Genomic DNA, 24674 nt, shown 5'->3' on the forward strand with positions numbered 1-24674 from the left:
TCCCCACCCTTAACAAAGTTGACTCAAAGGATCCGAAGTCCTAAAACCCCAGAATGCTCACATTGGACAGTGAAAGAGGTTTTATTTTAACGCACATGCAAAGTAAACAACAAAAACTGCTCTGTAGCAGCCTCATCAGAATGCCATCAAACTCCCAACCACCAACTAACCCCTTGAGGCTCTCTAAATACCACTAATTGCACTCCTGTGAAAAAATGACTTCTAAACCCTTCACCAATTGTCTAATTAATTAACTAATTATCACCCACTGTGTCTAATTACAGATGATAGCGTTCTTTAACGGCCCCTAGTGGCAGGTCAGCTATTAAACAGCCTCTCACACAAAAGCTTGCCACTTGTTTTTTTTTTCTGCAACTGTGTTTTGAACTATTCAAGTCCAAATATTGTTTGCAAAAAGAACATTTTTAAATTTGGGAAGAATCTTGTACTTATCAACTTTAATTATATGTGTAACTTTAATTATATGTGTAAATGTTCATAAATAGCTTGTATATCGGTTTTGGTATACCCATTTAATAATAATAATTGAATTTATTTATGAGAACATTCGTAGAAGAGGTCTTGTAAAAGCAGTGTCTTGATTATCTCTATTAGGTTAATGACTGCTTATATGTTATGTATTTATTTACTGTAGAAGGCTATCATACCCATTGGACTGTTTGCAGACAATAAGACTGATGTACAAACTCTCTTTTCAGACCTAACTCCATGGTCTTTGTGTACATTTTCACAAAGAGGTCAATAGAAAGAGAACAGAAAACATAACCTAATTTGGAAGGCTGACAGGTTGAACTACTTTTATGAATGCAGGTGACTTCTGTTATAATACATTTCACAATAGGTTTCGATACTTCTTATTTCTGAATATTTATTATTAATTTGTTCTCTTGAGAATTCTTCAAATTCTGCCCTGTGTCTGGAATAGAGTACATGGCTGAGTTGCAGTTGCAGTACACTATAAAGAAAATTCACTTTCACATCCTAGATTTTGCAGCTCTCTGAATTGATGTTCAATGTCACTTTAGAACAACTAAAAAGCTGTCATTTTTATTATATTATTCAAAAACCTATCTTTCTGTTAGAAATATGAATTTATTGCTATAACCCAATCATTGAAAAGGGGTTATTTTTTGCTAATTAAGGGAGTGCAACAGCTGTCATTCTTTAACCAGTGCATCAGCATTCCATTGTGATGAGTATGGTGCTAAAAGGTATGATAGCTAAAACAAACATCTTTTTAAAAACACCTGAGACAGTGAGACAGACCCTGGACAAAGGAGTGTTAAACCTGCAGACTAAGGTGATGGACAAACATACCCAAATTCTTTGCCAATTTTTAAAAAATGTACAACATAATCAATGTTCATTTAGTACTTCGGTAGGCATTATTGTAAAGCAATTCACAAGCATTTAAATCCAATTGACAATCATGGCCTCCTAATAAACCCCATTTATGAACTGGCTTCATCACTCTGCTTTCCTCCCCACTGATAGCTGATGTGTGGGGAGCATACTGGTGCACTATGGCTGCTGTCACATCATCTAGGTGGTGTTACACATTGGTGATGGTGGAGGAGAGTCCCCATTACCTGTAAAGCGCTTTGAGGGGAGTGTCCAGAAAAGAACTGTACAAGTGTAAGCAATTATTATTATAAAACTAATAATACGTATTTTAATAATTCTCTTGGAAAAACAAGTTTAGGGTAATTGGGTACTTGGGTACAAAATGTAAATGTTACATTTTGGTAATCTTGTTAGTCAAAAAATATATATTGTTCCCATGAATAGATAGCTACTTTATTGTCCACTGCTGTGGAAATCTGTCTTTGGCTTCTCCGACAGAAGTACAGAACATACAAATAAGATGGATTAATAAATAGATTGTGGAGTGACTACATTTACATACCTTCATTGAGCAGTTCTATTGCAGAGGGGACAAAGGACTTCTCAGAAATGTGTTTATTTGAATTTGGTACCCTATACTGTCTCCCCAGTGGGAGTACGATGAATATAGAATGGAGAGGACGGATGGAATCAGTTGTGATGTTCTTTGCCATTCTGAGAACTGCATATACAGTACAGTATAATGGAATTGATAATGGAATGGATCCAGAGAATGGAAGCATTTTAGTCTTGAACAGAAAATGATGAAAAGCGACTTGATTCTAACATTTAAAAATGGCCAAACACATTGACAAAGTCAACCCTATGGACCTTTTCAGAATCAGCACAAACCAGGGTACACAAGTGGAAACATTAAGTGAAGTCCATCCAGGAGAAACCTTTTTAACTGTATCTGTTTCTCTCTACATATTTTTAAGCTTTGTGGCAGCTAATGAAAGTTCACATTGTTGTTCCAGTATAACAGTATATGCCTCTCTTTGGCTGTCCCAGTCAGGTGACCAAAATTATTGAGGAAAGGTTACCACTGCGTTTTCCATTAATCTTACTTTCTGTTCCACAGGTTTTTGCTTTGTTTGTGAACTTTGGTCAGTGAAACTGCATCCTCAAATAGTTGCACAGGAAGATTACCTCAAAATGTCACATATTTCTTTTTTTTTACAAGCAATTTTCATCTATAACAATTTCCTTTAAAACAAAAGCTCCTTCAAAGGAAAATGTGAGACCACTACATGGTTCACAATGCCTCAGAGCAATAATTTGCTTGATTATTCTATTTAATTTATGGCCTTTTGTAAAGCAGCTGAGGAAATCCCATGATCCAAAAAGAATTCGGTGCCAGATGAGTCCACCCTCATACAGCTGGGCCACACAGGTTTGGGGATGTCCTCTTTTATTTTTAAACTCTGACGTAACTTCTCAACAAAGCTCTCCATCTGTTTTTTTCACAAGCAGCTAAAACTGTTGTGGCTTAATTTTTTACATTTTGTTTAGAACATTTAAACTTGTTCCTTGGAGAAAAACCTTCGCTGGAAATTCTCACAGCTCAGAATAGTGCAGCCAGACTCTTCAGTCTTCCAGTTTTATGAAGCCCGTTAGTTCTCTTATTTACCACACTTCATTATCAAAAGAATGATTTTTTTGTTTAAAATGTTTTAAGCACTATTGAATATTTTTTGGTATTTCAGCCTATAGTGGTCAGAGACGTCCCCTTTCCATGCTGAAAGATTTAAGAGTTTTCATATCAACAGTTCTGTACACCTTGATAATCAACTAATTAACATCCTCCTTCTCTAGACAATGAGGAGAACCAGTAAAGCAGTACATAATAGAAACAATTTTTTATGAGCGCCTTTCATTTTATAATCCAACACCACTGAAAAATAGCACATAATATACAAGGAAACATTTCCCTTTCCAGAAGAAATCTGGAGATACTGTTCTTCAAATAAAACCGTCCCTGAAAGCTTCCTCACGATTACCAGCTCTAAACACGCATCCATAATGAACAAATTATTCAAGACCACCAGAGAACAATGACTTGTACAAGGACAGCATACCTCTCTAGGATTATTCTAAGAGGACCCCTTTCCCTTCCTGAGATAAATACGCCCACTCTTACCACAGTCCTGCACCATTTCTTGAATGAGGATGTAATTATAACTTATAATATTGTGTCTGGATTTGGCCACCATTTTACAAAAAACACATTGCTGTTCCTTTGGAGTCATTCCAAAGAACATTGATGAGGTACTTTCCCATTCTTCAAGGAATGCCCTATGCCGATGGGATAAAAATACATGAATCTCTTCAGTCATGAACAGAGGATGTCACACAAGGAGCTGATTTAAATGTACACAATCCTCAAAGCCATTGTTAAAGTCCACCCAATGAACTCGTTCAGGAAGTTTTTTTGTGTTTCTGTGGGAGTCTGTGGCAAGCTACCCAGCCCCTTCAGGAAGTGGCCAGACAAGGTCCTTGGATCAATTAGCTCCTCATAACCACGAGCTAAACAGGCCCAATGCCGTGTGTTCTTGTACAAAAGAAATGAAAGGACACTGGAGACAAGTAGCAAGGATTGTACTCGGGAAACACTGAAGAAAAAGCTTGGTTCTGAAACTTCCAAAATGCAGAGACAGTTCATGGCAGAATACTCCTCTGATCTGACTTTCCTGCAGACCTGGGCACCATAACGGTAACAGGACATTTTAAGACCCTCCGTTCTTGTGTTGCCTGTTGTAAACATAGGATAAGTTCTGATGAAAAGGATGTTGATTTCTTCAGTGAGTGTGCAATGAAGCTGCTCTCCAAGGCTGTTACTACAGTATTATTGTACGACCACGCCTCAGAATAGGCTAGCCCTTGATTCTTGACTTTGTTAAGTAGCACTGCAAAGGGGCTGGCATCTGTTCAAGACGACGGCAAGGCAAAAGTCACTGCTTAGAATTGCTAATGTCTAACTTCCACACAGAAGACAAACTGTGTAATTTGGCAAGGGCATCTAACCCCACTTTATGTGATTCCCTCAGTCTCTGTAGTGTACTGTATACAGTCAACACTGCCAACACAGCACAGACGTTTTAGGCACAGAAACCATTATGACAAAAACATTTCCATGAGCTACAGTACATGAGTACATTTTCATTACTTGACATCCTCAAGACAGAGATACCCGTTCTATTGTTATTGTTATTCCTTTACCCACTACATGTTTTTTAATTGCTTGAAACTATCCATATAGGAGAATCACATACTATATTCTTAGGTATTATTCATGTTTTCTGTCAAATATACCAAAAACTTATGAAATGGGTCATACTCATAATTTCACATCTATTCCACAGAATGGGGCGTGCAGTGGGAGGTGTGGTCCACTGTCACAATTGCAACTTCAAAGTGTCACGATTGCATGCTTTAAAGCAACAAAAAGTGTAAGGTACTGTATAGCTATGAGATTACTGTTGTCCCCATTAATCTTCACGTCTTTTTGTACACGAATGATTATTAGCACAGAGAGTAAATGGGAAGTTTTACAGTTTGAAGCTCCAACAGAGAAAGAGTTGATACCCAAGGTACTTGAAAGACAGGTGAGGTTCATTTAGGGTGAAGGGAGAAAGCAAATATAATTGGATACTGCAGGCAGGGTGGTTGTCATGTTGCTTGCTGTGTGTTTGGTGTTAACAGAGAAACAGAAAGAGGCTGTTGTCATTCCTAACAGTTAAAATCAGGAAAAGTAAGGAGTTCAAAGTCATGGAAATCACAGGAGGAAAGACTTGGAACAAAGAAATTAAACCAGGCAGGAGATCTGACTAAAAAAAATGAGCTTTTTTTTTAATAGAGGTTTTAAATCCTTCCTGAAGTGAGTCTAGATGGCAGAGAATGGACAGTTTATGTTGCAGCAGAATAGTGGTAAATTCTTTCTAATTTAACTAATCCCGTTGAATGAACTGTGAAAATTAGTTTCAGTCTTTCTGCACAGCAACTGCAACCTTTGTCATTGTTCTGGAACACATTTATTACATTAATTTGTGTGGAGGACATGCTTTTTGAGTGCATTAAAAAGTTAAGCATGATGAAACTCAGATGATCAATTACTTTAAATGTTAGAGATTTAATAGATGTTATTCAAGTCCTTTTCTTTTCATAGTTTAAGAAATGTAATTTTGAATACATACTTTCAGCTTAACACGTATTCAGGCTACTTGTGTCTTCATTCATTTGAGCAAGGATTTATGCTCCAAAAAATATGAAATATGGAAAATGAGTCCAAGCAGAGATTGTTTGCCAGCTGTATATGTTTATACAAATCAACAGGGGAATCTCCTAACCATTGCGGGCTAAGCTTTTCAAAGACAGGAGTGAGTCACTACTGTAGGAAAAAAAAAGTGTAATTTGCATGAATTTTCCTTTTGCTTCAATACACAGCACCATTAGAATCCTGAGAAAACCGGTTTTGTGTTTCTCTGTAGGTTCGCTCACATTGCAGAGGGAGGCTGATGTTGGCGTTAAAGTGCTAACATCGCTGACCTGTAATATGCAAAAGGATACAAAAAATTCTGATGCGATAACAGCGGTCTGAAGCTGCATGCCTTGTGATAAAGAAGGGCCTGTCTGCCTCGGCTGAATCATTAGGGATCTGTTTGTATATGTTTCACTGTATCCAGGCAAAAGGCCCTCTAAGTTTCCATCCGAACGCTTGAAGCTGTACTTTCCTGAAACACAGCCAGGAAAAACTGTGTAGGCTTGGCAGAGAGTCTGTGGGAAGACTATGGTAAGAACTGCCTAAGGACTGAGGCAAAGTGCTTTATATAGCTACAGTGCAGTGAAACACCTTCCTTTGTTTGAAAGCTGCAGCCTTTCACAAATGGAGCTAAGAAGATCAAAATCAGGCTCCATTGTAAAGAGACGTGGCGTTTCCATTACTGGCCAAGGCTTTGGGAAGTATGATTGTGTTCGTTTGCAGATGGGAAGGCAATTACTCTCGGTCCTTGTTTTGAATGTGAGCGTTACCGCTCAGACAATTAAGCATGCGACTTGGTCTCCGTCCATTTATTTTGGCTCCCCAAGGCCACTGCCTGACGAGCTGAGATAACGCCGTAATTTAATGTTCAGCTGCAAAAAGAAAACAAAAGTGTTTTCCTGCGCTTTATTAATTGGTGGTAACAGCAGGTTGCATGTTAAAAGTTGACATGCTGTATCCCCCTCTCCGGCTTATCTTTTTACACAGGTTCCTCAAAAGCAGCACAAGAAAACCTGCTCGTTTGCAATGTTGACTTTCCTTTGCAGAACCCTTTACATACAGTAAATATGACGCCCAGTGTATGAAGCATTACTGCATAAACTAATTAACCTCAGGTTGTGATGTTTTAAAAGGGCTTTACAGTGTCATAAGATCTCCCAATGTACTGTAAACGTTCACAAGTGCTCATGCGCACTTGGAAATCGATGACCATGAAGCAAGCAACGTGCCTTCACAGAGGACTGCAGAGATGTCTGTGCTGAAACAGTTCAGCTAATGTACAGTTCTATCCTGCCTTGATTCGCAAAACGTCTTTTCCTTCAAAAATTACCGCATTTCCAAAGGGGTTCAGTAAAGTCATGGTGGAAGAAGTGAAACCGAAAAAACTTAGTTTCTTGCATATCTTCTTATTATTCTGATGTTCCTTATTAAAAGCAAAATACAAATTTGGTGTAAAAAAAGAGCTGTAAAACTCACATTAATTGGGTTTTTATATTTAAGTGTTGGGGAATAGAGGAAGTCATATGAATAGTCCTTGACTACATTGTGATTTGAAGTGCATGTTACGTCTGCAGTACATTACACGTTACTTCATATGGGATAGTATCACATATATGGACACTATAAAGGTAAGAGAGGTTACAAATGTTTGCTGACAGAGTGTACTTGTTATCTAAAATTATCTACATTCAGAAATTAATTTTCGTGTTGATTGTTGGTACCCACAATATAAGATTTTTTTTAAAATATTAGATTAAATTTTGAAAGTGTTTGTTCATCCTTTGAGACATCCAACTAGAAACTCTGAAGCAGCAAACCTGAAAAGAAACATAACATATAGGTTTAAGATGATAAAAGATAGAGAATCAGTCAATTGTATTATTTTCCAATTTACCAGAATTTGTATGTTTAATTTTTTCAAGAATAAAATGTATTTATAGAATTAGAGTTTATTAGCTCTTTTAAGCATACTATCTTATCCCAGATAGGGGGTAATCTTCAAAATCTGTCAATACATTTTTTAACTCCACAGAATCACAAAAATAAAAATCAAAACAATCTCAAGAATTGTTTTGCTTTGGTCAAAATACTGCATCATCTAAAACAATTCTGAAAAACCTTCTAAGTGAAAGACAACATGTTCATAATCCCACAAACAGGACATTACAGTGATTAGTCCTTGATTAGACAAATGTTAACGCTTTTCTTTCATTTTCAGGCACAGGGAGAGAAAAGTTCCGCTGAGCAGAATATATCAGCATCTCAATAAGGCTGTCTTCCTATTAAAATAATACTATCTGTAAGTCATTTTTTTCTTCATATTAAGTATAGCTCATGTTTCTTATAATGGAAGTATAGCGATGATGTTTCAAAGTAAGGCTTTAACTTATGCAAATCCTGGGAGCAGCATTTAGGTAACGATCTGATTCCCTGCCTTCAATCTTGTCTGAGGCTGCAGTACAGTAATGGAAATATCATTCCTCTGACATAAGGTACAACTCTTCAGAAATGGTTTGTTGGTGTTTTTGTAAAATGTTTTAGACCTAGAACATGAAAATGCCAGCTAAATATTGCAACATTTACTGCCCCAATCAAAGGAAATCACTCCTGGCAATCACGCTAGACACATGTGGACAAAGGCAAAACCACATTGCTCAGTCTTGGCAGTATTATAGTAAAAAGGGAATTTAAAAAGGGAGTTTCACTGATGGGTATTTCCTTCACTCTAGGTCTGGAACTGTTTTTTCTATGTGTTTTCCACAATATAGCATAGAAACATAATGTACTGTACATTGAAGGCAGCTACTAGAAATTCTAGGTTCTCATGGCAAAAGAGGTATTTGGTACCCTTTCCTGTACTTTAATTTGATGTACAATACCATTTTAAAAGCTTGAAAACTCTGTGGAGAGACATGCTGGGGAGGAGAAAGTTGTTGTTCATTTTTCTTCATACAGCCAGCTGTGTGGTAAAAGCACAAATATTTTTAGATCCCTGAACAGATAATATCTACTTTTTGACTAATTATGTTAGTGTCAGTTTTATCAATAGCCCACATTGCGCATAGGGAAGCAGGATAAGGTGTTTTGAAAAAGTATTCAGACCATTCTAATGGTGTCTCATTTTGTGAATTTACCATATGAAGCGTACACGTGTTTTTAAACTTAATATTTTATACAATATCTGAGTGATCAAACTAAGGGCTTCTAAAGATAAGATACAGTATGTTTGTAGCAAAGACTGCAGAGAAAAACTGAAATATATTGAATTAATAATTATTCAGACCCATGAATCCACTATTTGATGGAGGTACCTTTGGCAGCAATTCCAGCCACCATTTTTGGGGGGGTTAAGTCTGTTGCAATTGTGATACATTTTGGCGGATTTGCTTAAGCTTGTGTATTAATCAATTTGCAATTTCAACTGATTTTCAGTAGAAGTCAAGCAGGATTTGTTCAGGAATTGAACTGGGCTACAGGGACATATTATTAAGCTACTGCAGCACAGCTTTGACCCTGTGCTTTAGGGTGTATCCCTCCTGAAAGGTGAGTTTTTGTTTCAGTTTTAAGTCTCCAGCAGGTTTTTTCTCTGTGTGCCTCTCAGTCTTGACAGGCAACTCCTGTGTTCTTCTCAAATATACCTTTGCTTAAAGATGAAGTATGTGTTTTTATCAGTTTATTTAATGGTGCACATATTGAGCAGCAATCATTCTGTACACATTGTGTCTGCAGTTTGTGCCTGTTGCATCAGTGTAGTGTGGCCATGTCCTCTATCTCAAATGGCACCTCCACCGATTTCTACAAAGTTTGCCAAAAGACTATGCAAAAAAGATATCCGTGCTGCATTTTAGCAGCAAAACGTCGTACATCAAATTTCCAAAGTTAAAGTTTGACTGCTTTTTTTATGCAAGTCTTCAAAAGAAATGGAATCTGGATAGCATGATTTCAGTTTTCCTTTGGACCTTTGTTATTGGCATTATTAGGTCACAGCTGAGTAATATTAAAATCAGAGTGTTATGTTCTGCAAAGGTGGAAAGCAAGTTTTAATTTACATTTGATTAAATGAAAGTAAGTTTTAGTTAGGATGCTTTGCAAATTGTCACTTAATTATGGCTTACATTGCATAGCTGTTACTGGAGCCGGGTCGGCCTCCCATGGAGTGTGCAGGAAAGGCCCTATGCGTGACGGTTTAATCCGGAAGAGGCAGGAGATGGACTTCGGGGAAAGACACAGGATTTATTGTGACAGTAGTGAGCAGTGACAGTCTGTGATCCAGTGCATAGGGGAACAACCAAAGGCATCTGAGTCCAGGCATGTCCATGTGGGTAGGTGGGAGAGCAGTCCATAATCCGTTAACCAGGTAATCCATCGGAGACGAAGACAAGGATAACATCCCCAGAATGGGGAGGTATATACTGTATTTAGGGAGGTTTGGTTTTATAAGACCACAGTAGAAAATTAGCCAGAAAAACTGGGATTAACACCTTCACTCATACGAATAGTGACATGGGATCTGTAATGACCAAGCAATCAGGACTTATTTTTAATATATAATTTAATATCATTTGACAGTGTTTCCTACAGCACAGTGCCCCAGGTCACTCTTATGGGGTACGGATATGTAAATAATAGTCAGATTAAAGAGTGTTGCCTACTGGTCCACCCACACACATTAAAGCAGCAGCTTCCTTTTCTCAGAGGCCTTCTGGCCCATTACTGACCAAACCTAACCTTGCTTGATGTCTGAGATCTGATGAGAACAGGCTACGCAGTGACAATGTTGTTGTCTTGATTGTGCCCTTGTGGCTAGTTTATCCTTCATTTGGCAACTCCATTCATAGCTAAGGACAAAATTATTTAAAAGGCCATAGTTGAGCATTAATCAAATCTAATTTTGTTGGAGTTTATTATAGCCTAAGCTTTTGGACCTTGTTCATACCAGCTGCTTGCAGTTATCAGACTCACTGCATTTTTTTAGTGTGATGTGGCATTAAATACACTGAAGATTTCCTTATTTGGGTTTAATTGTCTAATATGGAATTGAAAGACGTGGTAAATATATCTTCTTAAAGCCTGTAGTTTACAAAGTATTCTCCAAGGATTCAGCCCAGTCCTGATTGTCCATTTAATTTCGGATGCATGAATGTATGAATACAGCAGATGCAGCCCCCAGTTCTTGAGAGTCCTAATGCGTTGAGATGATAAAAACCTTCCAGAAAGAAAAAATCTGTTGTTTTACTTTTTAATTCTCCTTTCAACAGCCGTGCCCCGTGGGAAGAAATATGACTGCCCTTTGAACCCATTCAGAATCCAAGAGCCAGCGGGCAAGCTCATTTACCAATGAAGTGTCGGTTTTAAATGAGAGACCTTAAAAAAAAAATTGAATTGTCCAGTCTCCCCCACAGCACATCCGCACCGTGGTATAAATACTGACCTTTGTCATCAGGCCCCAGTCATGGCAAAAGTCCATGATGCTGGAAATGCTCCAGTTTATGGTGTGTGTAACTTTATACAATACTCTGTCTCTCTATATAGAGTCCTGTTTATGAAATGAGCAGGTTTGACATATCAAGAATGCAGCCACTTTTAAACAACATAAAACAGAGAACACAAAACATCCCTAGGACCTCACACACATTTCTAGATTTACACGGCACTTTACATACTATATATATATATCAATTATTTGATCAAATCTTCAAAAATATCCTAAGTAGTTCCTTTATAGCTGCAGGAGTTACAGACCACCTTCTGCTGTTATATGTTAATTGTAATTTTTAGACAAAGGAAGAGCGAACTGCAGAAGGTGCTAATGCTACAAAATAAAAAATAAAATAAATAAAATAAAACTTCCACAAGGGAACCTTAAATTTGTATATTCGTGAATATTTTTTCACAAACTCAGTGATCAGCGATCAGCTGTGGGGTTTATCAACAGGGGGTTTATTGGGAAAGTCACAGGCTAGTAGCTCATGTGTGGCCAATGTTGGAAGTAATAAAATCTATACATCTGAGAGGCACACTCTACATCAGAACATATGGTGGCTTGTTGGATTCTGTTCCATTCCTCTCATAGAGCCTAGAGAATCATGTGTCTGTTTACGGGTCTGTAACCCCTAAATGCATAGTCTAGCCTCCAACACATCAAGGGCAAGAAGGTATTGCCCTCTTGATAAGCGGGGTGTATGGCTGATGTACTGTACTGTATATCTTTTGATTTTTACCACACTTAACATTCAACAGCTTAAATCACCTCGTCATCTGTGCCTTATCAACTCTCTTACCAGTGATGAATGTTAGTGCTTATGTAGCATTCTAAACCATTTGAATATATCAAAACATTTAACAAATATGCAAAATTACATATCTGATTTTAGAGTGATATGATTTTTTTGACAATCATAACAGTATCTTAGCCATATTGCCAAAGAGGCTGAAACTTTCACCTTTTTCAGCAACAATGTATTCTGCAAAGAGGCATAGACCGAGACATGTTGCAGTGGTGGAGGCCAGACACAGAGCTTTGAGCTTTACTTCAGAATCATTCTGAAGCCATTCAAATAAGCTCTGTGGTAAACACATTAATTTGCTTCACACAGGTGCATTACTGCGGTTAGCATTTCACTGTGGATCACTTCATCCTTTTTGTCTGTACCCACCCAGAGTAATCATCTCTTTGAATATAAACAAGATGATAGCACTCTCTTTTTCAGTGGTCATGTCCATGCCATGCTGTATAGAGAGTGATTAAGCTGAATTGGCTCTGCTGATTGAAAGCAGAAGTACCTGCTTTCACACAGCACAAAGGAGATTTAACCACCTGATTCTACTAAACTCAGCAGCAGCTGGCCAGATGTATCCCACTCCAATAGATTAGCTGGCTTATAGAAGCTCCAAGTGGAGTATTTTACTGGATGAGTAACTAAAAAGTCCTCAGATGTACTTTTAAAGTGCATTCCAACTGAATTTGTCAGCATTTTCAGGTGATTTATATTAACAAAGATTTTGGTTTGACTTAACTTGTATTCTCGGAAAATGCATAAATTCTAAGTGTTTTTATCTTCTTAAGTAATTGATGAATCGCTCTACCTTTGACACTCCTTGTTATGCTCACCTGCACTGTGTACATCACCTGTTGCCAAACATGCAAAGAAAAACATTTTCATATGTTGAGGTTTCCACACCCTTATTTAAATTTAGGCTTTGAAACCAAATGGCAGCAAATACTATTCTAATTAAAAAGCAAGCAAAGATAAAACACGTAGTTCAGGTAGGTACTGTAGCTGCGTCAGCATGCGTAGGCTGCAAAGGAACAAGTAATAGGTTTATTCCACACTGGAAAAAAAAGAAGAAAAAAGAAACGTTTCGACCGTTAAAACACATTTATCTGAATCGATTCTTTTATGTTGATGTTATGTTATGTTTTTTGTGAGATCAAGGACTTTTACCTTCAGAGGAATACTGACATTAACCATTTCTGGAAATATGTAAAAACAACAACTCAGTTTTAAAGTGGTGAAAAATTTCCAGCAGAGAGATTATGCTCTTCTCCAAAGTGAAATTTATTTTGCTTACTGATAATGAAGTTGCAAATGAGTCTCTAAATCAAGTGAGATCCATTGATAAGGTGCTCACCCCCAGGAAGGATCCATGATCAAGGTTTTATTAGTTGAAACGCTGGACATTAGCTGACTGGAACAGGAAATCCTTAATTTCATAGCCATGAGTCAAGACGTGAAAAACACACAACTGGAAATTCCAAAAGGAAGCAGGAATACATAAAAACAATTGGAGATACTAATTTTTTAAAAATGAAAACAAAGAAGGCTGGGAAGTTGATCGATTGGCACTGGATTGCAGACGTAGGTGCTATCTGCATGGAGTTTGGATGTTCTCCTTTTGTTCGCACAGGTTTCCTCCAGGTGCTCTGGTTTACTCCCACAGTCCAAAGTTTATTGCATTCTGGGAAAACTGGCCCTCATGTGAGTGTGTGTGTGGCTGTGTTTGTGGCTGGATGTGTGTCAACTGGACAGCAGTGGGACTGGCAACCTGCCTTGCACCCTGAAATAGATGAAGCAGTTCGAAATGAATGGATTGCCAAGAAAGGACAAGAAGTCTCCATGAGCTGAACCCTGAGGAGCAAGTACCTTCTCAAAAATGTTGGGTATACCCAACAAACTGTATGGGAAAAGGCCATAAACCATATATAAAATGATTGTTCGACAGTTCTTAGCAGATTAGTTGCCTCTTGTTTTAAAAAAGACACTTTTTGTGCCTTGGAATTTTGATCCTGTGTTTTGTTGCAAAAACAATGTTAAACATTGTTAAACAATGGAATTATTGTTGATGATGGTGCACCACAGTACATCTTTTGTGCCAGAATTCAGAATTTGAAGGAAACGAATTACATTTCACCGAAGCAGAGATTGAAAAATAATAATGATAGGAAGCAAAAAGATCAACTGAAAATAATTTTTTTCAAGTACTGGTATCAGTCAATAGGGTAAAAAACAGCTTTTACTGAAAACAATTGTTTCAAACTACATTCCCCAAAACAAGAACTTTCCCATGTGACTCTCCAAATGAAAAAATATTTTCTCACTACACGTCCAAAAGAAAGTTGTATAGTCTTTACCATTTTTTATTTTCATTTTCACAATGGAAAATAGTTAATTTTGAATTACCAACGAAACAATATAATTTAAACTTTTATATTATTTTAAAGGGTGAGGTTAATAGGAGTGTTACTTCAGTTATTATGTGTAAACATCACCTTATAAATATTACCATAAGATGGAAAAATAAGCCGGTGTGTGGTCTAATTTCTTCAGAAAGAATTTCTTACTCTCTTTTTCCAAAGCCAAGCCTATATCCTGCTTCCTGCTTGTATCCTCCCTATACTGCAATAATAATCTTTAAAAATGCATTACTGTGCAAAATGGTTCCTAATTATTCCTGGAAATATTGGTGTGAAGGTTTAATTTTCATTCATTTATTTAGAGTTTTTCTTTTTTTATGTTATTTTGTAATGTATGGTGTGTAGGGAAGCCAGCAAATGAAAGAACTTATGAGAACTAAGTAAAGATTTAGCTTTCCACTAGCCAGGTCATAATCTGACCTAGTTGGTCCTTATTTTCTCTGTGGGAGATCATCCCACTCCATTGCAAGCAAGCTGAATTTCTCAGTAAAACTGACTATGAAGTAGATACAATATGTGGCTTCTGTCTTACTGTTTCTCACTAGATTTCACCTGCAGAACTATATTTAACAATCTTCAAACTTTTTCATAATAATAGAACTGCTTTGGCAGTATTAAACATGAGCTGTGCTTGAGTTAACACGGTCAGGATGCAATTTCTAAGTTCGCTATGCAACTTGTTCCAAATTCACATGTAAAACTGAATCTTGGAACCAAAACTATCAATAATTAAATATCTGTAAGTTGGACAATTAGCCATTGTCTGTATTTAAGGTTGCATCTTGTTGGAATATAATTCCTTAGAAAAAAGGATAAAAGGTACTGCTCACACAGTTATTTTCCTCAGATTTTCACTACACTTTCACATTAATAACCACCTAGCAACAGCAGATAATCATGTGATGTTGTATTACAGAAACAGAGAATCTTGAATCTTGAAAGACTGGATCTTTTTAAGTGGAATTCAACATATTTCTTAGAAGTTGCTTTATCTAAGTCTTTATGCAAACACTGTTTCATAAAATATCCAGAGGCACTTTGGGTGTCTGTTGGTTAAGTGGAAAACATACCAGAATGCTTAACAAATTATCAACTTGATTTGAGATATGTAAATGGTAATAAGGTGGGAATTAAGTTTACTCCAATGAAAAGGCTGGGTGTTTTCCAGAGCAGAGAAGAGGTGTCAGATGAAGTAAAAATGCTCTCAGGATCTTTAATCAATCCTATCGTGTCAGTAAAGGGTTTCTGTGTTAATTCTGAAATAATACATGCACTATTCTTTTTGTGTTTGATAAAGTACTAACACAGGTTTGTTGGAGTCTTTAAAGGGATTACAGATTTTACAATTTCTTCAATAGCTTCAATCCACAAGAAGTGAGACTGGCGAACACATTTAGCCATCCCCCTCGGACCACACCTACACCATCACCATCTACCTCTTTATGATTTCTTATCTATTGCACATCTCCAATCATTGTTTACACATCTGTATTGTTTACATTCAAACTGTCTACATGTTTACTTGCACATTGTCTATTGTTTGTTTGTACATTGTCTTGATGCACTGTTTGCACTTTGTCTTGTTTTTTACACTTGTTTTACAATCGAGAGACTTTCTGTAAGTAAGAATTCCATTGTACCAGTACCGGTTACATATGGCAATAAAGTTCAAGATGAAGTTCAAGTTCAATTCCTGCTTTTTTTAGCTGAGTTATTTTTGCCAGCTGTTGCTGCCTGTTTTAAAATAAGAATATAAAAACATACAAACATAAGAAGAGTTACAAATGAGAGGAGGCCTTTCAGCATTTAGTTGTCCATATGTAATTGAATCTCATTAATTTGTTTCTTGAAAGAAGATAGGGTATCAGTGTCAAGAAAATGGCTAGAGAACGTGTTCTACAGTATAGTCCCAAAACCCTGAGTGTAAAAAAAGTGCCATTTATTTTCAATAATAAATTCTCAAAGTTCCCACATGTGTTTTCTGGTTCATGTTTTGTACATGTTTTGTCTGAGGAAAATTTGTTAATCGCTTTGAGGATTTTGAACACGAATCATGTCCCTTCAAAATCTCCTGAGTTCAAGACCAAGACGTTTCCAAGACATTTTTGTATCTTGTTGTTTAAAATTGTGAACAACAACAACAATAATACACTTTATTTTGTTGCACACCAAAGTTCTTTATCATGTTTAGGTTTGATTTGCCCATTTGATACTTGCCCATAACAGAACCATGAAATTTTATATTATAGTTTAAATGGAGGACACTAGATTTCCTTGGAAGAGTGGCATTGGAAATTTGTGAATATCTATGATTCCAGAAAGTCCTCTTGCCATCGTATTTCACTAAAACAGCTTAACAGTTTGTTGATCATTCACTCCTAGCATCTTTAATCATAGGGTAAGCTTTTATAGCCTTTTATTTGGATCCACAAAACATTAATCAGCATAGTTTACTGCCACAGTGCACGTGCAAACACACAAGCTATGAATGCAGTGAACGCTCATCCTACAGTGTCAAGCCATGCAATTCTTCTCATGTTGTAGACCCACAGTAGAGTCAACAATGGATGGTGGACAGATGAAGATCTCAACTGCAAGATTAGGCTGTCTGTCCATCAATCAATCAATCATGGACTACAGGACGCATCGAGGAACAGACCACGCACCCATTCATATCAGTGGGTCTGCAGTGGAGAGAGTCAACAGTTTCAAATTCCTAGGTGTCAACATCACAGACGATCTAACCTGGACCCACCACACCAACCTCGTAGCCAAGACAGCTTGGCAGCGCCTATTCTTCCACCGCAGACTAAAGAAGTTCGGCATGCCGTCAAACATCCTAACAAATTTTTACAGGTGCACCACTGATAGCATCCTAACCGGCTGCATCACTGCCTGGTATGGTAACTGCTCCGCCCGTGAGCGGAAGGTACTCCAGAGGGTGGTGAAACTGGCTCAAAACACTAACGGCTGCGCACTACTGAACATCGAGGATATCTACTCTCTTAGATGCCTCAAGAAGGCCAGGTCTATCCTCAGGGACCCCAGTCACCCTAACCACAACTTGCTCTCTCTACTACCAACTGGAAAACGGTACCGAAGTATGCAGACCAAGACCACCAGGTTTCATAACAGCTTCTTCCCCCAGACAGTAAGACTGCTAAACAGCCAACCATAGCAGACGCCTGCAATTACCTCCTTGAACTGACAGGTGCACTGGCGCCCCCCTGTCACTTGCACTCTCAGGACACATATGAAGAGCGCTAAATACCTCTTATCCTTGTGTTACTTTCGCACAATCTGTAAATTGTATTGTAAAATGCGATTGTGTAATTTATTGTATCCCAATTTTTTTTCTTTTCGTTAATCTAATCCCTATGAATTCCTGTCCTTCTACTCCTCTATCCCTCTTAACGAGCTTGTGGACAAAGCATTTCATTGCCGTCAACACCGCTGTGTGCTGTACTGTTCGTGCATTGATAAATAAACCTTGATTGATTGATTGATGTAGGTACATTTAAACGTTCTGTTTCTTAACCCATACTCTACATTCAGAAAATTTGGAGCAAAGTTTCTTCTGGAGTAAAAGTTACAAAAAATTAAGGAGAAGTTCTGCATCATTATGAGCAGTAAGTAGATAAAGAAAAACTAAGAACTGGAAGACCAGCTCATAAGAAGAGACATATTTAAACACTTAACAACAGAAGAGTTACAAGTGGTGCTTGGTTTATTTTCAGACTCTGTGGTTTTGGAACTCATTTATACAGCTGTAGGGCAGTCAATTTCTAAAACAATGCAGTAAATAACAGACAGAAATGTGCGAGCTGAATACCCAATCCTGCTAATTTGGTTGACAAGTAAAATCTTTGTGCCCTGCTAGTCAAAATCGAGAAAAATTAAAAATGCAAGTAGTTTTGACAGCTTCCAAGCATTATTATAAAATTCTATTGTAAACAAATGTGACAATAAGGTTGCTATAGAGCAAAGGTAGAATGCAATTATTTCTACAGTATCTACACTAATATGAAGACCATGACAAACCAACCACAGTAGCTTTTATGAAACAAATACAGTAAAGAATATTAGCAGTTAAGTTTCTACATAATGGAAGTAATAAACCATATACTGTATGTGCTTAATGCAAAGGACAATAACTGAGCACTTACAAAAATAAACTGCACTATTGTACTGATGTACAACTGTGAGAGTACTACTTTAACTTTACTGAAATTAGCCAGATGTTAAAAAATAAGAATCAAGATGCTGCTGCACTAATAGCAACTAGTATGCTGTAAAATGTGTAAACAGACATTGTGTTGGCCAGGTGAGAAAAATATATTTTTAAAGTATGCAGCAAAGACTTCTGGACTAATTTTAACAGTGTATTTTTTATTGTCATACTAAGGTACCATCTTTAGTATGTTGTGCAAAAGGAGTACAATAAGATAAAGGAAGATTAAAATTTAAATTGCATTATTCCCATCTGATTAGATGTCAATTGGCTAGTCTTTCAGCAGTAGCAGTTTGAGATGTAAACATTGTTTTTAATGATTTACTAAGATGAAATGTTGAATTGTGTTAATGGATTAAGCTTTAAAGTCCACAATTAAAGCTGAGCCTTTCATGACAAGAAGTCTGAAATGACAGAATAATATGGTCTTTTTTTTAGCCATAGGAATCGAAAATAATCCATGCACATGGGTCGAGAACTGGTTAACAAAACAGGAAAAAGAGTGCTATTTTAAGGGGAGTAAGCTCTTACTAGGGAGATGTAGGTAAAGGTGTGCAGCAGGTATTTGTTTTAGGACCATTGCTCTTCCCAATCTACTGTATATCAATGATCAAGATACTGGTATAGTCAACCATCCAGTCCAATTTGGTGATGTTTCAAGATGCTGGAAGAAGCAAACACAGAAATGGAGACAAGGGAATTCTGAACAGACTTAAACAAAATCAAGGACTGGAAAGACATTTGGCAAATAAAATTCAACACTGATGTGCAAGAGCAAATTGATTCACGCTGGTAGTAGAAACACATTCTATATATAGCACATGGGTATTTCTGAGCTGCAGGAAGTTACACATGAAGGAATGTCGATTCTTTACGTTCTCTTCAAAACAATATGTGGAAATAATAAAAAAACCAAACAGTCCACAGCACAAGTGTACATTTAAATGAAGTAACAAGATTATACTATATTGTATATGGTTTAAACCTGACACTACAATTTATTTGATTTCAGTGCTTTTATTTTGTTGTATAGGATTACAGTTCTTAAAAATTAAAGCCAGTTGTGCATGTGATGATGCCTATCCATTTTGGAACTAAATACCAAAACCTTTTGTTTTAACTGAAATTCAACTTAATGCTCAAACTGAAATTACAAAACAAAATGGAGGTCAGCTGGCCATCTTAGTTCATGCAGGTATGCCACTGAACCATATTTTAACTGCATTGTTACTAGATTGATACCTTTACAGGTTTGAAGTTAATTATCCAAACACATTTTAAACAGGAAAGGTTTGTTTCTACAAGAAGTTAATATTCTGCTGTGGACATAAAAATTATCATAACAACTTGTGAAGTGCAATAGTGAAACACATCTAGGTGTTGTTAAACTCTGCCATGTTTCAGTTCAATCTTTGCTGTGTTTCCCAGGACAACTTTAAAAGTTTTTACGAATTCACAGGTCATTCATGAGGATCACCAGTTTTTGGCATGAATTTGTTGATCTATCTAACATTAGGCAATAGCCAAGTTCCAATACACTTGGGAGCCTAATAAAATGCAAACCTTTTGCAATCATGAAAGTTCTCTGAAAACTAATGTGTAGTTTAAGGTTTCTATTCAACCAACACAAACAAGGTGAATAGGTCAGCAATTGCATGTTTACCTTCTTACATCTTGTTCATAACACTTACCAGTATTTTACTTTGTCCAAAGCTGTCATTACTGTACATACTGTATTATATCTGTTTTGTGTTGGATAATAATAATAATAATTCCTTACACCTGTATAGCGCTTTTCTGGACACTTCACTCAAAGCACTTTACAGGTAATGGGGACTCTCATCACACATCAGCTATCAGTGGGAAGGAGAACAGAGTGTTGAAGCCAATTCATAGATGGGGATTATTAGGAGACCATGATTAGTAAAGGCCAATGGGAAATTTAGCCATGATGCCATGGTAACACCCCTACTTTTTCAGGAAACGCTTTGGGATTTTTAATGACCACAGAGAGTGGTTTTACATCTCATCCGAAGGACAGCACCTTTTTACAGTATAGTGCCCCATCACTATACTGGGGCATTAGGACCAACACAGACCACAGGGTAAGTGCCCCCTGCTGGCCCCACTAACAGCAGCAACCTAAGTTTTTAGTCTCCCATCCAGGTACTGGCCAGGCTTACACCTGCTTAGTTTCAGTGGGCTGTCAGTTGTGAGTTGCAGGGTGATACAGGGGCTGGCTTAATAAATAAATGTATTTTCTGGCTACACAACAGCACATATGCAATACACATAAAGGGAAACAAAAAGCAAAAACGAGCTGTAAATTGACCCAGCAAAACCAAGTCGTAAGCAATGTTATACTTCAAAAGAAACTGGATAGTGAAAAGACATGTCTTAAAACAAGTTTAAACAATGTGAACAATTTGAGTGCTGTACACACGAGGGTTCTACTGCCCCCTGTGTGGAGTGTGGTTCTAACTTTTCTTATCTGTATGTAGATGAACACATCGCCTCTACATGCCCGTATAAAAGTATTGTTGATATCTGAACAATTTGAAGAATGTTTTAGTAGGTTATCAGCAATTTATAATCAACCACAGGTGAAAACCAAACATCACAGCTGTTTTTCACTTTACTGAATTAAAAAATAATGTCTCTGGCTGAATAAGGATAAATCCCAGGATCAGAATTAAAAGACCTGGATCAGAATTAAGTAAGTTCCCTGATCCCTTGACAATAGTTTGGGCAATTGATTAGTAGTATTTTATGCAGCACCATCACAACTTCTCACTATGTAACATCCAGTCCGAATAATTGGTTAGTGATGTTTAATTATTAATTAGGGGTGAAAATATGTGCTGTATTTCTAAAGTGTTCTGAGTGTGTGTTTACAGTAATGTGTACTGGCAAAGCCTAAGCTTACTAGCAATCATTAATTATAGAAATATGTATGGTATTCATAAACAATTCGCCATTTGGCTTCAAATTTCAATTCCTTTTTATCATTCTAACCTTTTTTGTAAATGATTACATACATTAGATGCATTCTTCTTTAATAACTCAAAGAAAAAACAATCAGCAAAGATTCAAACAAAACCCCCAGTTAATACCAAATGTTCCTCGTGTTTAGGCCAAGATTTACCATTACCCTAGTTTAAATATCTAAGCTTCTGATTTACTTGCCAGTCACTTGTTTAAAAGCACTCTAATTGCAGTCAAAACAAAGGCAAGTGCCATTGCCTTTTGCTTTTGACTATGTTTGGGAAAAAAGATGAAGGAAGAGAACCTTGTAGTTTTGAGCTGAGAAGATGGTGCAGGGACCAGAAGTATTTAAAACCTCAAAGGCACTGACAAAGACAACCCAGCCGAATTCTTCAGAATGAACAGTAACACACTAACCAGAGGACACAAGTGGAAACTCCAAAGAACAGGAGGCACTTTTTTATCGGAAGAGGATGTCTTGAGGACAACAAAAAAAGACGATGATCGTCCTAAAAAAGTAACTTATAACAGAAGTCATAACCTCTACAACATTTTGAGGTTGACCCCTAGTTGATTTAACATGCATCTTGGTAAACCAGTGGAATGAAGTTTGCGTCTTCTTTAATTTCCAGCCTTTGTCTGTCTTTGTGCAGACAGTATTTATGACATACTGCATGAAACATAGGCATGAAGTATCTTTCCTATTATTATAATTATGGGCGGCATCCGTGGTAAGTATTGCTACCTCACAGCGCTGGGGCCCTGGGTTCAATTCTGGACCTGAGTTGCTGTCTGTGTGGAGTTTATATGTTCTCCTTGTGTTTGTATGAGTTTCCTACTGGTGCTCTGGTTTCCCCCCACAGTCCAAAGACATACTGGTTGGTTAATTGGCTTCTGGGAAAACTGGCCCTGGTGTGAATGGGTGTGTGTTGTGTTTGTGTCTGTGTGTGTCTGCAATGGACTGGTGTGCCATTATGGGTATATCCTACCTTGCACCTGTTGTTTGCCAGGATAGGCTCCAGCCCTTCTGTGACCCTGTACTGGATACAGTGGTAAGAAAATGAATGATTTGAAAATTACAACTATTAGAGAAATGATTATAATTGGGTATTGCACATCTTGTCTATTGAAATGAATTCCGGAGCACTATACAGCCTCCCTTCTTAGTGTATTTGACATATTGTATTCAATCCTGAGATGAACTGTTAGCACACATTTCAATTATATTTCTATACAACTACAAAAACTCTAGGTACAGTACAGTACTGTATATTTCAAGTTAATGTAATGTTTTTTGCTTTATGGGTTGAAAGCAGATATTTAACAATTCGTTACTATCTATTACTGAACCAGACAATAATGTATTATCTCCTAAAATGTAGTTGGACGGCTCAGCTTCAGAAATACTTGGCATCCCTTTCATGTTATAAGACCGAAAGCTCCTATACGCAAATGTGAATCATGCTTTCTCTTAAACATCTTTGGTTCAAAAGCCTCTTAAGTACTGCCTCTTGATCTCTGGTTAACATTGACAGCTGTGAATTGCTGATACTTTAGCCCCTAGTTTCACATGATGGAACCTATACACTGTCCAGCACCACATTCTTTAGTCAGCTGTGGTTATTTCTCTTTTTGTTATTTAGTTGGAATAACATCTTAGGAAATATTAAAATATATTTAAGTAAGATATAACTTGAAAGATGTGTTTTCATTAACATGTTTATTTGGGTTATTTGATATTTGCATTGTTATCTATGTACTGTATATACAGATTGTGTTATTCACAATGGTGATATAATACTCTTTTATTTCAATACTTTGGTATTAAATATGAGTACATCATTGATTTACTTTCCCTCCAAGCAATTAAAGACACAAAGGAAAGTGGAAATGTACTTGCATGCATATCTAAGACTTGGATTTAGGCTGGTTTGTACTTGTTTAATAGGTTTTTTTTAAAAAACTCGTGGCATTGTTATATTTTAATGGTTCAACTTTTGGTTTTTGAAACAAGCTGAAACACTGATGAATTTTTATAGGAGGTTAAGAACCCTTATTTTTTTCATGAACTTTTAGACTTTTACATTGTGTAGGCTTGTGTGATTGTGACCGTGTCATAACATTGCTATGCAAACTTCTCAAAGGCTTGTTCCAACAGCAGCCTTGGGCTTCAGAAAGCAGATTCTGCTGCAAAATGAAAAAAATTCCCCTCAAGTGACTCTTGTTTACCATGGAGCGGATTTTTTTTTTCTTGAAAGATATATCCTTTATCGGGTTACTATGCCTGTGGCAACAGGTGTGGCCCAGGTGTGTTGACCAGATACCTGTTTGTTAAGGTAATATTTTCCGTATGCACTTCATAATATCAAGCGATTGCAAATCTGATATTCAGCTATCCCACAACCCTGTCCCTCTCTCCCACAGCCCTGTCCCACACTCGCACAATTCTGTCCCACACTCCGACAGCCCTGTCCCATACTAACACAATTCTGTCCCACACTCCCACAACCCTGTCCCTCTCTCCCACAGCCCTGTCCCATACTAACACAATTCTGTCCCACACTCCCACAACCCTGTCCCTCTCTCCCACAGCCCTGTCCCACACTCACACAATTCTGTCCCACACTCCGACAGCCCTGCCCCACACTAACACAATTCTGTCCCACACTCCCACAGCCCTGTCCCTCTCTCCCACAGCCCTGTCCCATACTAACACAATTCTGTCCCACACTCCCACAGCCCTGTCCCTCTCTCCCACAGCCCTGTCCCATACTAACACAATTCTGTCCCACACTCCCACAGCCCTGTCCCTCTCTCCCAGAGTTCTGTCCCGCACTCCCACAATTCTGTCCCACTCCTCACCCCCACATCGAGGCACCAACCTCTTGACGATAGAACCGACTAGCCCACTCAGGTCTCGCCTTCCCACCTCACTGGATAAGGAGATGACAAGAGAAAAGTCAGACTCGGCTGAAAAAGAAATGTGTTTTACTGTCAGGTTGTACAATGCTAAACTCACAAACACACAAAAATATGAAGGAATTGAATGGAAAATTAAACATCCTTCTGTCCATCATCAGAAACATTCTTTGCTCCTGGTA

General features: G+C 37.5%; 1 long non-coding RNA gene across 1 annotated transcript in view; it reads right to left on the reverse strand.

Annotated features, from left to right (window-relative positions):
• LOC148655172 (uncharacterized) overlaps nt 1-24674 on the reverse strand; it is a 33424-nt gene that overhangs the window by 8465 nt on the left and 285 nt on the right. The window contains exons 2-3 of the long non-coding RNA XR_015941204.1: nt 24456-24543; nt 22563-22613 (exon numbers count right to left, since the gene is read on the reverse strand). This is a non-coding gene — a long non-coding RNA (uncharacterized LOC148655172). The remainder of the gene's footprint in view (nt 1-22562; nt 22614-24455; nt 24544-24674) is intronic.

The sequence above is a fragment of the Lepisosteus platostomus genome, chromosome 9 (assembly GCF_059453375.1).
Source record: "Lepisosteus platostomus isolate fLepPlt1 chromosome 9, fLepPlt1.hap1, whole genome shotgun sequence".
Taxonomy (NCBI): domain Eukaryota; kingdom Metazoa; phylum Chordata; class Actinopteri; order Semionotiformes; family Lepisosteidae; genus Lepisosteus; species Lepisosteus platostomus.